The sequence below is a fragment of the Notechis scutatus genome, chromosome 1 (assembly GCF_049901735.1).
Source record: "Notechis scutatus isolate UNSWTSFEM ecotype Mainland chromosome 1, rNotScu1.2, whole genome shotgun sequence".
Lineage (NCBI taxonomy): Eukaryota > Metazoa > Chordata > Lepidosauria > Squamata > Elapidae > Notechis > Notechis scutatus.
In genome coordinates, this window is record NC_142009.1 from 122440892 (window position 1) to 122453333 (window position 12442).

General features: G+C 35.4%; 1 protein-coding gene across 3 annotated transcripts in view; it reads right to left on the reverse strand.

Annotated features, from left to right (window-relative positions):
• The window catches only part of ADGRB3 (adhesion G protein-coupled receptor B3), a 529081-nt gene that overhangs the window by 366027 nt on the left and 150612 nt on the right, over positions 1-12442 (reverse strand). The gene's annotated exons all lie outside the window — the stretch shown is intronic.

Consider the following 12442-nt stretch of genomic DNA (forward strand, 5'->3'; position numbering starts at 1 on the left):
CTTATTCTAGCTTTGTTAATGGTATTCTCTAATGAGATGGTGTAGACCAGGGGTATCAAACTCACATTGTCATGGCGGCATCATGTGACATATTGTGACTCTTTTCCCCTTTGTCAAACTGGGTGTGGGCATGGCCAGCATGTGACACATCTGGCCCATTGGCCACGAGTTTGACAGCTCTGGTGTATACTATCAATGACCAGTAGTATAGACACAGGGAAAAGGCCCTTATATCTGATGAGAACCTTAGCAACAGTCGTACATGTTCTGTTCATAATCTTACACATTGCCCCTATTCTCCAATTTTGTTAAATACTCCCAGAATATTAAATTTTAAACTTCCCGATATTATAAACAGCATGCTGGCTGTTTAATTTTGGTGTTGCAGCCTTAACACATTTAGAGAGGATCAAATTTGGAGCTGCAGTTCTACATTAGTGTTTCTCATCAAAGGCTGGAGTTCTGGAATTTATAACTCAGAAATATTTGAGGGCTTCCTCATCCTTTGTTGAGAATTAAAGGACATAATGAATTTAATGGGGCTTACTTTTGAGTAAGCAGAATGAGAATTGCATTTAAAATATCCTTAATTCTTGCCTGAAAACAAACATTTATATTCAAAATTATGTCATTTCATCTTTTAAAAAAAAATCTGAAGTAACCTGGAGCAACTGTTTACATATAACATGTAAATTGCATTCTATATTTTCCATTTTTGAGTATAATATATTACATATTCAATCTTCTGCTGAATTTAGATTTTCAATTACTATTCATTTGCCTAGTCTATAATGCTAGGAAATGTGGAAGAAAAGAGAAGACAATCAGCAATAAGCTGGGCTAACTCAATTCTGGTACACCAATGGAAAACTTGAAGAATCAAGTTAGGGGATCTACCGACATAGTCACTAGGAGTGAACACTGACTTGATCTCACGTAATCAACTACAGAAACGTCTAACCTCCAAACTGTCAAGGCAAACGAAATTCAATGACATTAAACAAAAAATGTTTAATATTCACAGAATTAGAATATTAATATTATTAATATTTACAATCAATAATATGCTAACCATTGCAGATACAACAACTGTATCTGTTGTGTTGTTATTTAAGTGGAACAAAAACAATTGTTTTAAGGGATTTCTGCTTCATTTTACTTCTAGCAAGCTCTACACTGTCCAGGCAGACAGCAGAACTGAGTTAATACCCTAGTCGTTTAGTCATTGGTTAAGAAATAATTTAGAAAACATGGACATTAGGGAAATAATCAAGTCTAAAAAGTACATAAAATGAACTTAGCATATTTTGTGCCAGTAACTATCGAACAAGATGAAGCACACTGATTATAGTAGCAACTTAAACCTAAAGCACCTTAGAATAAAATGATGTTTAGAGCTCCCTGACTCTTTAAAGAAAATATTTCCTTACAGACCTTGCATGGTAATCCTAATTTATTCTCCTCAAGTTTTTTTTGTGTTAAATAGAGTACATCCAAATGTATAAAGAGGAAGACATAAATTATGTATTATTTCATTAACTATAATAAAAAATATTGTCGTCCCCCCCTCAATAAATTAAATTTTCCTGTAGTTGTCTTTGAAACCCCTTATCACCTTACTATCCAAAGACTACAATTTTTGCTCGGTTGATTTGAAAAATGGCTATGCCTCACTTCCCAGGTTTATTTACTGCAATATAAATTCAATCCAGTTCATTTGCTGATCATCAGTAAGCCTGCTAGCCAAGACTGTCATTATTGCTTTATATATTATTAATGCAAAATACATGCTTCATAGCAACAGCAATTCCATTGCACAAAAATTAGTTGGCCAGTATTTTGCCTATATAGGCCAGGAAGGATGGCCCGAGATCAGCCATGTGCCTGGGCTTAGGGTCTATAAATCACTCTCCCATCTGACCTGAATGAAAAACTGAATGCTACAAAGCAATGTTTCCAGCCTCATTTTCATTTATACAAATGTCTCTGGAATACATATGGAACTTTATAGACATTCTTTAAAAATAAAGCTTCGTAAATGGCTGCAGGCCAGTACTTTATCAGGAAATGAATTTGCCTGCTTTCTGTTCCAAAAAGATAAAGTCAAAATAAGCTGATTGAAACACAGTGTATTAAACTGATTTACAACTATATTTCAGGACATATTTCCCTGAGAGAATGTTTTATCTCCCTGAACTCATCCAGAGTTACTGTACTTCTGAAGAGAACTGGGTATAGAACTATACAATCAGAATAACATAGGAATCAAGTTTATTGTGTTGAAATGGGATTTACTCTTAGGTTAAATGTACTTAGGACTTCAGGGCACAACTGTCAACCTAAATATATTCAAAATACATTGCAAATGTATTTCACGAGGTTGGATTCTTACATAACTCTGTTTAGAATAGACATATAAGAGCCAACAGAATTTGTCATTACTAATTTAAACTTCATTCCTTTTGGTAATCCTACTATAAGGATAAGCATCTAAAATTCATCTGGTTTTACCTGTAAGGTATTTTTAAACTATTCTCTAGATCAGTGTTCTAAACCCTTCCTTTTTTTAAAAAAAATGGCACATCAAAAAACCTCATTTGTTTGAATTATATTTCTTAAAATTATCATATTAAAAACTAAAACTGATAATTTGTAGCATATGTATTTATTGAATCATATAAAAATAGCAATATTAAAGCTACATATTAATATAAATAAAATATTTCCTGAAAAAAAATCCTGTATTTTTAATAATAAAAATGGTTAAACAACTATAATAAAGAATAATGAGAACATTGACATCATTTTAAATCTTTGCAGGTACCTTCAATATTTGGCAAATATTTTATGAATCCTTGAGAGAGTCTTCAGAGGAATTGGAATTTAGTACATTCTTTCTCACAATGTTCCTTTTAAAATTAAAATGATTAACAGAGTATTGAAATATTTGAATCCTCTAGTATAATTTCCCTATATTTTACATTTGTACCACAGAATTTATTTTCAGTTTGGCTAGAACAGGGGGTGTCAAATTCACATCGTCAAGGCGGCATCAAGTGACGTATTGGCACTTTTTTCTCCTTCTCTAAACTGGGCGTGGCTAGCATGTGACACAACTGGCCTACAAGCCAGGAGTTTGACAGCCCTGGGCTAGAAGATCAGAAATATTTGTTTATGTTGTTCTACTTTACTTAAATACATCCATTCCTAGCTCTTGGCTATAGAAAATGTCCTTAACCTGCATTTCACAAACATTATTTAGGAAGATGCAAATCAAAATAGTATATTTTTTTTAAAAAGCAAGAAAATGGTTATAAGAAAGAAATAATAGCATAGATCATATTCTTTTAGTTGCTTTGGTAGCTCTTCTATTGTTTAAGAAACATCTATTTAAGAAAAAAGTATCATTTGGAAATTTGGATTTATAGGTGCTTCTTCCTTGGCACCATGAAAAAATTGTGTTGTGGTCCACTGGCAGCCTGCAGAGACAGCAGCAGAGTTGGACAGTGGGGAGGAACATGGGCCAGTCCAGGAGTCTGGGGAGGACTCGGACGATGGTCCTGCATCCGATACAGAGATGGAGCCAGGGCCATCTGGGTGTTATGTGCTGTTTCCGGAGCCTCCAGAATCTGACAGCAGCAAGGCAGAGGAACAAGGGTAGCCTGTTCCCAGTGTGCGTGTGTGCAGAGCTGCTGGAAGGCAAGAAGAGTTAAGACCAAAGGGGTGACTCGAGAGTAAGGCTTGGAGGTGATTGGCCCTCCCATAAGACATAAAGGAGGAGCAAAGGGATGGGAACCTTTGCAGGAAGCAATTTTGTTCACTCTGTTCGGATTAAACCTTGAAGCTCTGTAGACTTTGTACTCCGTTTGGCTTTTTACAGTTAATTTGGCACTTTGGTTATTGGCAACAATTCAAAGGAGATAAAGTGCTTATCTTGAGAGACTGTTTGGGATTCATTATGGGCTGGGAATGAACATAATTCCCAATGTTGAAATAAAAAGAAAGTTGTTTGGACTAAGTGTGCAATTAATTACGGTCTCAGGAAGCCTTGGTCAGAACAAATTGACCATGGGATACCCAGGTCATATAGTGGCCAGTGACTCACTCACTCACTCACTCCTAGATAAGTTGTTATGAGAATAAAATAAAGGGAGATGTGTATCTGGCACCAGTGTATAAACCACCTTAGAATTGGAGAGAAAAAGCAGGATATAACAACATTTATTACAACTAGCTAAATAAATAATACAACTGTCTAAATAAATAAATGGAGTATAATGGTTTTTTCTTGGTAATCCTTGATAACAATTGTTTTTGGCAAGTCCTAGAATACAATGCATGTCTGCACAGGTTGACAGAATTTGACCCTTTATTACATTCAGTGACCAGATTTCCACCTAAAGAGGATTAAAATTAAAACATACAAAATAAAAAGATAAAAATAAAAGAAGGAAGTTTCCAGAACTATTCAAAGACATGTATGTAACCAATTTAACTAATGTCTCTTGTGCATTTCTTGGGAAAGAAGTAGTCCTCTTCATAGCCAGAGTATTGGATATTTTGATGGAGATAATTCAAGCCTTTAGAAAAGAACAAGATCACTCAAGTACAGAAGAATGAAATGGCCTGGGAACAGCGAGTCTTATAGATATGAATAGAATTATCCAGGAGTCCATCAGTCAGAAGTTACTATGTGAGCATATGAATTTAAAGAAGAAATTGTAATGGTGTTTACTTGAAAGTAAGTCCCAAGAAATTCAATTGTCTTTATTAATTGGTAGATGTGTTTAGGATTATAGTGTGTGTTAATTAAAAAGTTCCAAAGACTTTACTGAATTGATAGAGTAGAGCAAGAACATTATATCCTGAGTAAGCATTTGTGAGATGTCACTGCAAGGCTGCTAACTTCTAATTAGCATTAAATCCTTTCTTAAATAGAAGTTCATTTAATATTCATATAAAGATGAAAAAGGAGATAGAAGACAAAACTGATTCACAGCTTGGCAAAAGGAAGTCATTGTTCATTCCCAGGCAGGATTTTTGTCCTATCCCAAATTAAAATCAGTATGTATATTTTGGAAATTGAAGTTGGCAAGAGAATTGCTGGGAAAAAATAACAGATCCAGAGTTAGCCCTTGATAACATTTAAACTATAAGAAATAATGTCACACGGGCTAATTAAATTTCCCTGTTAATAAGACTGTTTCCTGCTAAAACATGTTAATTGATTGCACTGTTTCCAAAATTATTGGACCCTTATGGTCCAGTATATTGATCTCAAAACCAGACATTTCTAACTCTTTTTTAAATGTATTGAAGTACCTTTGGAATAATGTATCAGCATGCAGTACAAAGAAGTATATCCAACAAGATAGAATCTTATTGTAATATAGATGGTTTAAATAAAGAAGGTTAATGTAACTAAAACATCTTGACTCATGTTTTTATTTATTGTGGGAGCTTTTGCCAATATCTGATGTTTACACTATATTCATAAATTGAGCTAGCACCACATCTATATGTATTGTTGACTTGCTAAGCAAAAACCTTGGTTTCATGGAGGTATGAGGCTGTTCTGCTTTGTGCCTAAAAAAAATTCTGATTAGCTCTTGACACTTGCTGTTTCTCAGCAGCCTTTCTCCATCAGAACAAAGAATCAGTAGTTGATACTGGTACCTTCACAAAATGCTAAAGGATCTATCTACTGCTGTTTCAAACTGTTAGGCTGAATAAATGATTTTTGAATGCTGCTCTAATACCCATCTCTCTGGGATTTCCTAATTGGAAAAAAAGCAAATATGCTTTATAACATGATCAAAATAATTACCTTGTAAATACTGTAAATCAGTGGAATGAAAGATCAAAATACTTTCTAACTGCAACATATGCTGTTCTTTGTCAGATGCATAAACCAAAAATGCCTATTTTTTCCATGTAAGTGTAGAAAATCGCTTTTGATTTGCCTAGCTAGAAGACAAAACATATAATAAAGTATATGAAAAATGTGATATATATATGTATATATATATATATATATATATATATATATATATATATATGATATATATATATATATATATATATATATATATATATATATATATACATATTCTTGAAAGATTGAAGGCATATTATTTGTGTCAAATAATATTACCATCACACTGTTGAAATGCATGCCAGTTTTTTTTAATACTCTTTTTTTTCAAAAGCAAATGATAATTGGCAGCTTCATGCATTCAAAATTCTTGTACTGTCTCTTTACAAGTGATGGAATATATGGAAGAATAAGCATGCTAGCTTTGTCTCTTCTACTGGCATTCATATTGCCCTCCAGTATAGTGGATTAATGTCTATAGGGAGAAGTGCTTCTGTCTGTGAAGATTCTGCAGCATTTAGAATTGTAATTTTTTTCAGGATTCTAAATTGTACAGTGTATCTCTATGGAGAGAAAAAGTTTTCTGTTCTATCCTGACATTTGCTACCTTTAGCAGCTAATTAAAGCAGCTGAAAGAGGAAGAATGGTAGGCTAGCATGTCATGGAATTGGGTCCCTATAAATTTAAATAAGCAAATAAACAAATGCTTGTCTTTGTGCCCATTTTTCATGTATAGCTTTAAGACACTTTGAAACCCTGAGGACTTCCTTTTATAGTTTTCTGCCCACTTTTGAACATTTCACAGATTCATTCTGGAATCATTTTCTCTGCACTGCCAATCTTAATATCTTATGCTCAAGTGCATGATATTAATTTGGAAAAGACACAAACAATGGCATAATAGATATATGGAAATTGTGAAAATGGCACCAGCCTGAAGATGGCGAGTGGGACTTCGTTGAAACATCGCCAAGATACTCTCAATCTTACACAGGAAAAGACCCGAACATGCCAAGATCTGCATACCTGTACCCGTGAAAATCTACGAAAACAAATATATGTATTTTCTTAAATTTTCATGGGTATTTATATGTATGGTATTCAGCTTTGTTCGGGTATTTTCCCACATTATAGTTGTGCTTTTAAAGTTGCAGCATCATTTCGGCAGAATCTCATCTGCCATCATCAGGCTTGTGTATTGGGTTCGTCTGTGTGTCAGGCTTTCACAGCCATTTCTGTTTTAAATTTGGTGCTAGCCTCGTGCTGTGTTAGAATAGTTTTTTCTTCAAAATACCCGAACAAAGTTAATACCGTATGTGTGTTGCATTTGCATGCTGTACTGACACAGTGCTTTTCTCATGCTAGTATCATTAAAATATCTGACTGTATGGGCTGTTCCCAAGAAAAATCAGAGCACATAAAATCTATGGTGTAATGCTGGCTTGTGACATGTTTCTCCTTTTAGAATCACATTTAATAAATATGAATTTGGGGAGGAGGTAGTCTCATATCTAGCAATGGAGCAGTAAGCTTTCGGATTCAGTTCATAAGAGAATCTCAGGTATTTTTCTTTCTCTTTTGTGTCCCTTTGGGAATACTCTGATAACCACTGTGATAGAAGTATTGTATTATTCTTGCCTCAGTTTGTACAGTTTTGCTGTTCTATCCAAGATGCATAGACCTAGGCTCAGAAAGACAACCTGCCCTCCTTCATATTGTAATAACTGTAAGTACCTTTTCTCCAAAGCACCTGAAGGCAGGACAAGAAGCAATGGGTGGAAACTAATCAAGGAGAGAAGCAACTTAGAACTAAGGAGAAATTTCCTGACAGTTAGAACAATTAATCAGTGGAACAATTTGCCTCCAGAAGTTGTGAATTCTCCAACACTGGAAGTTTTTAAGAAGAGATTGGACAACCATTTGTCTGAAATGATATAAGGCTTCCTGCCTGAGCAGGGGATTAGATTAGAAGGTCCCTTCCAACTCTGTTATTCTGTAGTATTTATCTGTCTATCCACCAACATTTACCAGTACTGTAAATCTTTGTAGGGCATTCTTTTTTGAGCATTGAATAAAAAACAAGTGTATCATTGTATTCACAGCTTAAAATTTCTTAACTCACAGATTCTACAAAATCAGCCGACAATAGAAACAAATAGGCTCAAACAAAAGCTTGATTTGATCATATGTTAAACAATTGCAAATAATAATCACTTAATTTCTTAAAGATACAAAAGCTGTGTACAATATTCAACACCCAGAAGACTAATAATTATGCCAAAGGTATAAGAAGCAGAGGCAAAACAAACAAGTTAACTTAAGTAAAAATAATAGAGTGGCTAAAGAAAAATGTTTAGCCTCGGTGAAGATGTTCCAAGCACTGCCTTCTAATAATGCTGGTAACTGTGAAATGTATTCAGTTACTATAAGCAGTACAGACCTAATATTTTTTTAAGAGCTGGGATGATGGCGTGAAATTAAAATAGCATTTTAGGATATAGAAATGGGGTGTTGCATCACCCCAGTGATGGTGGTTTGGACAGATGCTATTTTTAAATATGAGGAGATGCTCTATAATTTTGCCTAATCTACCTTCTGGAAAATGCTCGAATTTATTTTTGAAAGTTTTGTCAGCACTACTTTTTGTCAGCTCTAGGGAGACAGGATGATAGTGATAGGTTTTAGACATGGGCAGTGAGGATATGAGCATCACCACCTTCTACTTGATCTGACAGATCCTTCATAATTGTATTATCTATCATGTACTGGCTTTATAAAATGGCAGTCATAATTTCAATTAGGGGCAAGTTGCTAAGTAAAGGACTGCATTTTCCAGCTATCCTCTGATACAGTATAATAACTGCAGGGGCTACTCCAGGCAGTTGCCTGGAATCAACAGTAACTCAAAGACACATATGTGCACACTAATATACAATATGCCTTTTTGCAAATAAGCCAGAGTGCTAGACTTTATTTTAAGAATTGATGCAATCAGGAAACAGAATAAGAAATTTATCCCATTATAAATATTATATTCCTTAATGAGCTCTTCAGTTCTTATCAAGGTTTGTGGCCAAGGCTGTGTTGGCAGTAGAAAACAATTTTTCTTGTTTTGCACCATCATCCGTGCTCTATTCACACATAAAGAATGAGTAAACCAGGATGCCCATGTGTAACAATGTTTTTTCCTGGAATGAATTATTCAGATCAGCGCTGAAACAATAAAGTCGAATGAGAAATGGCTTGCAGAAGACTCAGAGAGACCTTTTCCAAATCGACTGCTGTAATTTAGATAAATGCAGGTTAGTGGCCATTTCCAGTTACTGACAACACCATAGTTGTCTCAGCTGTCTAGGAAAAAAAAAACCCAATACAAACATGCATACATAAATAAATACACTTTTCCTTTCAATGACACAAAATCTATGAATTGGGTTTTTCATTTTTTTTTAGTTAAATTTGGGATATAACTTATTATGACTGAAGAAAAACCATTCAAGGTTTTAAATATTTTCTTCCCTTCCCACAAATAATTAAAAGTAGCATAACTCTTTTTTAAAAAAATAATAAAACTATTCTCCATAAGTAACTGCATGTCTGTGTAATTTCAGAGGATATTTTACTCTTTTAAAATATATTATTCAGGATATACAGATAAAACTTATGGAAACATTTAGCAACAATTCTTTTTTTGGTATAGTGTATGTAACTAATATCCTGTCACAAAAGTATTTCATATTTAGGATGTGTATTACGTATTATCTCGCTCTGCATGTGCTTATGTATGTATGAATGTGTGTATCTGTAGGCAAGCACAGTCTTCCTATGCATACAAAAATATATATAACTTTACACATACTCATGGAGAAAGAAAATCACTCAACCTTCAAATGAGTATGAAGATGTTGAGGTACATTCTCATTAAAGGCTGAAATTAAATGCATGTACATACAATATCTTGAATCATCTATTTCAAGGCTAATGTATCTGAGTCCTAAATCATGAGAGTGACTTTTCTGTCCTCTGTTTCAGTGTAGTGTCAAAACAATGATCAAATTAAATGTAAATTTGCAATAGTGGCAAATAAATGTAAATTATAACTCACACACCAATGCATTATAAAATGATACACTAACTTATTGTACAAAACTAGAGATGATTAATAGGATTGCATGAAAACAAGACATTATGTATGTGTATGCATGTGGGTATCTGTTCAACTGTATAATACACAGTGCTGTAAATTGTTCAGTTCTCTATGATCCAGAAAGTTGGTTTGCACATATATTCAGAAACAAAATTATTATTAGAAGACATTATTACAACCTTCGGTACAGAGAATGGAGCAGCTAATAAATTCAAATGAAAAATAACTAAATAAATAAATAGTTCTGTTATTTCCCGGGACATCTATTTGAAGAACAACAGGAGAAAATTGGACTCTCAAAAGTGAAATTGTTATACTCATAAATCAGAGAATGTCAAGTAGTATTTTTTTCAGACTAACATTTCATTAAAAGATACAGGATTTTACTCACTTCATCAGATGCATGGAATGTCTAAACTGAGGTAGGATTTAATTAGCTGGAGTTTGGAAAGGAAGGGGAAGTCAGGGTGGTTCTGTAAAAGCAAGTTACCTGTGAGATAGATTGTAAGTATCTTATCAATTAACAATTGTAATGTGTTCAGCAATCTGTCAACTTCAAACTGAACCTGGCAGAAGCCATCTTTCTGTTCCTCAGTTGCCACATAGATGGGGAAGGTGGGGGGAAGGAGGTTGGAATGCATATCTAGACACAACATAGAGCTTTCTCGTGAGAATCAAGGTCATCTCTACTGGCAACAGATAAGGTTGGGGAAGGAGTGCCTGAAAAGCCTGCCAATTAACCCAATTGGCCAACTTGACCTGTGACACTTGGAAATGAGATTATTTCCTAGTTTAATTATACTGAAACTGTGAGGAAGATTTAGAATTGGTTTTCCTTTGAAGTTGTGCTGATATGATGTACACAATAAAGACTTTTGAGAAGGATCATAGTCTCAGAGTTCTGATTTGCTTGGGTTTGTTAGTCGGAGCCTTGACACTCTCACTCAATTCTGATGGTAAATTACATTCCCCCTCACCCCATAATAGCTATTCTAAGATCTGTGAGGGAGAGTCCTTGGAGTTTGAAATGATATGTTGTTACTTTGTCCTTGTTTTGAGACTTTATGTTACATATATGTCTATTAATACTGTTGTGTAAAACTTGGTGTGTGGGTCCATCAATACTCTTCTTACTGCATTTCAAGTCTAACTTTTGCTTCCATATAATGTCATAGGGCAGGGCTATCAAACTCCCGGCGCATGGGCTGGATTGTCACGCACTGGCCATGCCCATGACTGATTTAGCAAAGGGGAAAAAAGTCACGTGACATCATGACTTTGACACCCCGTCATATGGAAACCTATGATTTGCCCTATTCTGATCTTCATAGATATAGACAAATCACAGCATTTGAGCACCTGCTGCACTAAATGCCATAGCGGACCTCAGCACAAAAGCTTTAGAATAGCAGGTCTTTAATTTCACCATTAAAGGAGAAAATGTCAAATTCACATGCATGAAAAGGCTTCAGGTTATTTCAGAAGGTCTCGACAAACACAATAGTTTTTTAATCATGTGGGTAGTCCTTGGCTTGTCCATTCCTTCAATGATGTTCAATGTTATGGCAGTGCTGAAAACATTGAATGTACAACTAACCCTCAAAGTTCTGGCCATCACAGTACCTCTGCAGTCACTTGATTGAGGTTTGTGAACTTGGGTGCTCAGCTTGTAATGACAACATTGCAGGGAGTCATGTTCACGTGATCTCCATGTGTGACTTCCCCTATCAATTGCCCACAAGCAAATTAAATCTGAAATCTGGAAAGGAAAGTTGCAAGTTGTTCCAGCAAGTCCCACTAGTCTTTCTGCATTCACCTGGCTACACCCCCCTATACCTCACAGCACATCCTTGATGTGTTTGTGTGATGCTTCAACACTCTCATTCCTGGCCTTCCCTGACTAATGCACACTTGCGAGGCCTTCCCAGTCTCCCCCCCCCCGCAGTATCACTGCACACCTTATCGGGGGCTTCTGGCACTTCCCACTTAACAACCCATGGGTCTTGGAGTTACAATGGCAACTGGGACTGCTAGGAAAGTTGTTGCTAGGAAATGTGGTCCAAAGATGTCACACTTTATAACACACTAATTGCTTAGTGCTGTCAATCCCAGTCCCACCAACCATTTTAACCCGAGGAATATCTTTATTATAATTGTTACATTGATAAAGAACTTGTCTCACATGTAACTTGCACCTGCCTAACCCAGAGGTGGTATTCAGCAGATTCTGACCAGTTCTGGAGAACCAATAGCAGAAATTTTGAGTAGTTCGGAGAACCGGCAACTATCACCTCTGACTGGAGATTTTACAGTTTCCTTCCCCTGCCATGCCTACCAAGCCACGCCCACAGAACCGGTAGTAAAAAAATCTGAATCCCACCACTGGCCTAACCACCCTGACTTCACTACCTACATCTCAT